Below are 3,972 nucleotides of genomic sequence, written 5' to 3'. Positions count from 1 at the left end.
CTCCACACACTCACCGGACCTGGGCTAGGACTGGGTCTGGGGGTTCCCGGAAGTCGGCAGAAATTCCTCTCTAGGTCTCTTTTGGATCCAAATAAAATTGAGGAAAGTTTTCTCTAATTATGTGAGGTATGCTATTGGTATTTTGATTGGGATTGCATTAAATCTATATAAGAATTTGGGAGTATGGCCATTTCCACTGTTGGTTCTTCCAAACCCAAGAGTAAGGGCTATCTTTCCATTTCCTGATATCCTCTTTGATCTCCTTTTTAGAGTGCTATAGTTTTCTATACAAAGATATTTTACTTCCTTTGTTAGACTGATTGCAGTATTTCATTTTTTATACTATTGTAAAAGGTGTGGTTTCTCTAATTTCTTTCTCAGTGAGTTTGTTCTTTGTGTATAGGAATGCTATTGATTTTTGATTGCTGAGTTTGTATCCAGCTATGGGACTAAACTTGGTTTTTTTTGTTTGTTTGTTTATGTATTTAGTACAGGGTCTACAGGGTCTCACTACACAGATTGGACTCGTAGTGGTTCTCCTGTTTTCAGCCTCCCAAGCGCTGGGATTATAGGCGTGTGCCACCACGCCCAGTCTCAATTGCTATCTCAGCATGCCCTGTTGATGGTACCAATGTGGCAAGTCAGGGATCAAACCCCAGTCCCTGCGTCTGCCTAAGGAGGCATTTTAATCTGCTGAGCTATCTGACTGGCCCTGAATTTGGTTATTAAAGCTAGAAGTCATCCAGTAGAGCTTTGGCTCTTTTATGTAGCATATCATCTCATTAGCAAATAATGATAATTTAACGTCTCCCCTTCCTGTCTTTATTCTTTTTCTTTTTCTTGTCTAATTATTCCTGCCAGAGCGCCAGCCAAATAGTTCAACAGATTAAAGCCACTGCAAGCAGGCACAGGGGTTCTATCCCTGGGCCTGTCATGCTGGCTCTGCCCCCAAGGTGCACTGAGAAGCAATTGAGACTGGGCATGGTGGTGCGCACCTGTAATTCCAGCTCTTGGGAGGCTGTAAGCAGGCAGATCACTATGAGTCCGAACTAGTAGTGAGACCCTGGACACCCTGTAGACTCTTCCCTAAAGTACAAAATCAATCAATCAATCAATCAATCAATATAAATAAATAATTACTTCTGCCCATGTTTCCAGGACTATCTTGCAGGGGAGTAGTGATAGTGGGCATCCTTGTTATGTCTGGCTTTAGAGTGAAAGCTTTCAGTTTTTGACCATTTAGTACAATGGCTGGCTATTGTTTGTCACAGATGGCTTTTATCAGATTGAAATAAAGACTTCCAATTTTCTGCAGGGTTTTCATCATGAATGGGTGTTGAACTTTTTCAAATTTTTTTTGCTGTCTACTGAGATGATCATGTGGTGTTTGTTCTTGCCTCTGTTGATATGATGCATTACATTTATTGATTTACATATGCTCAACCATCCCTGAGTCTCTGGGATGGAACCTACTTGCTCATGGTTTATAATCTTCTTGATTATTTGCTGCATTCTTTGCACCAGTGTCTTATTAAGGATTTTTATATTTATATTCACTAGGGAGATTGGCCTATAGTTCTCTTTTTTAGTTGGATCCTTCTCTGATTTTGTAATCAAGGTAATACTTGCTTCAAGGATTTACTTCACAAGTAATTCCCCTTCAATATCATTAAAGAGTTTGAGGAGTAGTGTCATTAGATCTTCTCTAAATTTCTTATAGAATTCAGCAATGAATCCATCAGGACTAGAGCCATTCGTTGCTGGTAAGTTTTTAATTACATCTTCAATTTTATTGACTGATACTAGGTTATTTAGAATTTTTATATCTTCTTGATTTAGCTTTGCTAATTTAAGTTTATCTAGGAATATGTATATTTCTTTTATGTTTTCCATCTTATTAGAATAGAGGTTCTCAAAGTAGGTATGGATGACCTTCAGGATTTCTGCAGGATCCACTGTAATTTCATCCTTTTCATTTCTAATTGAATGGATTTGAGTCCTTTCTTTCCTTTTTTTACAAGGTTGGCTAAAAGTTTGTTGATTTTATTTAATCTTTCAAAGAAATATATTCTTTGATTCTTTGATTTTTTTGGTATTACTTTCTTAGTCTCAACTGCAGTAATTTCTGCTCCAATTGTTATAATTTCCTCCACTGTATGAGCTTTGGCCTTAATTTGTTCTTCTTTTTTCTGGAAATTTAAGTTTCAACATTAGGTTGTTTACTTAACTTTGCTCTGTTTTCCCGATGTGAGAGTTCACCGCTTTGCAGATGCCTTTATCCATCCTCTTTTTAGTCGTTGGTTGCCAACCATGGTCAACCCCACCGTGTTCTTCGACATGGCTGCCAACAGCAAGCCCTTGGGCCGCGTCTCTTTCAAGCTGTTTGCAGACAAAGTTCCAAAGACAGCAGAAAATTTTCATGCTCTGAGCACTGGAGAGAAAGGATTTGGTTATAAGGGTTCCTGCTTTCACAGAATTATTCCAGGATTTATGTGCCAGGGTGGTGACTTCACACGCCACAATGGCACTGGTGGCAAGTCCATCTATGGGGAGAAATTCAGTGATGAGAACTTCACCCTGAAGCACACAGGCCCGGGCATCTTGTCCAAGGCAAATGCTGGGCCAAACACAAAGGGGTCCCAGTTTTTCATCTGCACTGCCAAGACCGAGTGGCTGGACAGCAAGCACGTGGTCTTCGGGAAGGTGAAAGAGGGCGTGACACGGTGGAGGCTGTGGAGCTCTGCGGGGCCAGGAACGGCAAGACCAGCAAGAAGATCACCATCGCCGACTGCGGACAGCTCTAACACGTGTGACGTGTGTGTATCGCCACCACCAGACCAGACCATTCCTCTGGCTCAGGAGAGCACTCTGCGCCCTCCCTGCTCAAAACACCTCATTACTTATCACAGTTCTTCGGGTTCCATGTTTTCCTTGCTCCCCTCCAAATGTACCTGGATTGCAGAGTTAAATTTATGGTTAAGAATAAAACCAAGTAACAGTTAAAAAAAAAAAAAAAAAAAAGAGTTCACCACTATAAATTAGTGCCTCATAGGCCTGCTTTCATTATGTCCCATAAATTTTAATATGCTGTACTGGTATCATCATTTAATAGTAGAGATCATCTAAACAAGTTTCTGGTTTATGTTGGGGTTTGTTATGTAACTGTAGCTCTTACTCCTATGGTTAAATGTACCAAATTAATTTTTTTTAATTTTATTTATTTATTTGTGTGTGTGTGTGTGTGTGTGTATGTGTGTGTGTGTGGCCAGCTCAGCCCACCAGGGGGCGGGGCTGGCTGGCATGTGGTGCTGGGGAATTGAACCGTGGTCCCTGTGCTTTGCTAAGCTTGCTCCAAGTAGGTGCTTTAGACCGCTGAGCCATCTCACCAGCCCGTACCCAATTAATTATTACCACAGATTGTCAGCTTCTAGGCCATGCTTCATGATAGTGTCATTGGTAATTGAACTACTTCAGACAACATGTCATAGCTGTTGTCATCAGTAGTTCTCCCTTGTACACAATACTGTCGTTGGGGTTATGATCATCACCATAATCCAGTACCAAAGGACTGGGAGCCGAACCGAATGTATAGCAAGTTCTCATCCCTAATACGTTGGGGAAAGGGCCAGGGAGATGGCTCAGTAGAATAAACACTTGCCTGGCACGCACAAGGGCCTGAGTTCAATCCCCGGTTCCACAAAAGAAAAAAAAAAAAAAAGAAAGTCACCTATTAAGTTGGGAAGGGAGGAGCTCAGGACAGACACAAACGAAAAGAGCCAGCTAGACCTAGAATACATCTCTGAGGAGCAGACATGTCCTTCTGTCATCTCAGTACTAATGATAAAGCTACCAGATGTACCATAAGAAATATACATGCATCAACACAGAAAACAAATTAAAGTTTAAAAATAGAAAATGACAAGACATAGAAGCAAAACACAGCCCCAGACCTCCAGCTCACCCAGGATAAGA

General features: G+C 41.1%; 1 pseudogene; it reads left to right on the top strand.

Annotated features, from left to right (window-relative positions):
• The first annotated feature begins 2,310 nt into the window (after positions 1–2,310).
• On the top strand, positions 2,311–2,804 carry LOC101590222 (annotated as a pseudogene).
• The last annotated feature ends 1,168 nt before the right edge of the window (positions 2,805–3,972 follow it).

This window comes from Octodon degus, unplaced genomic scaffold (assembly GCF_000260255.1).
Source record: "Octodon degus isolate 3935 unplaced genomic scaffold, OctDeg1.0 scaffold00089, whole genome shotgun sequence".
Classification (NCBI taxonomy): domain Eukaryota; kingdom Metazoa; phylum Chordata; class Mammalia; order Rodentia; family Octodontidae; genus Octodon; species Octodon degus.
This window is presented reverse-complemented; position numbering and strand designations above follow the sequence as displayed.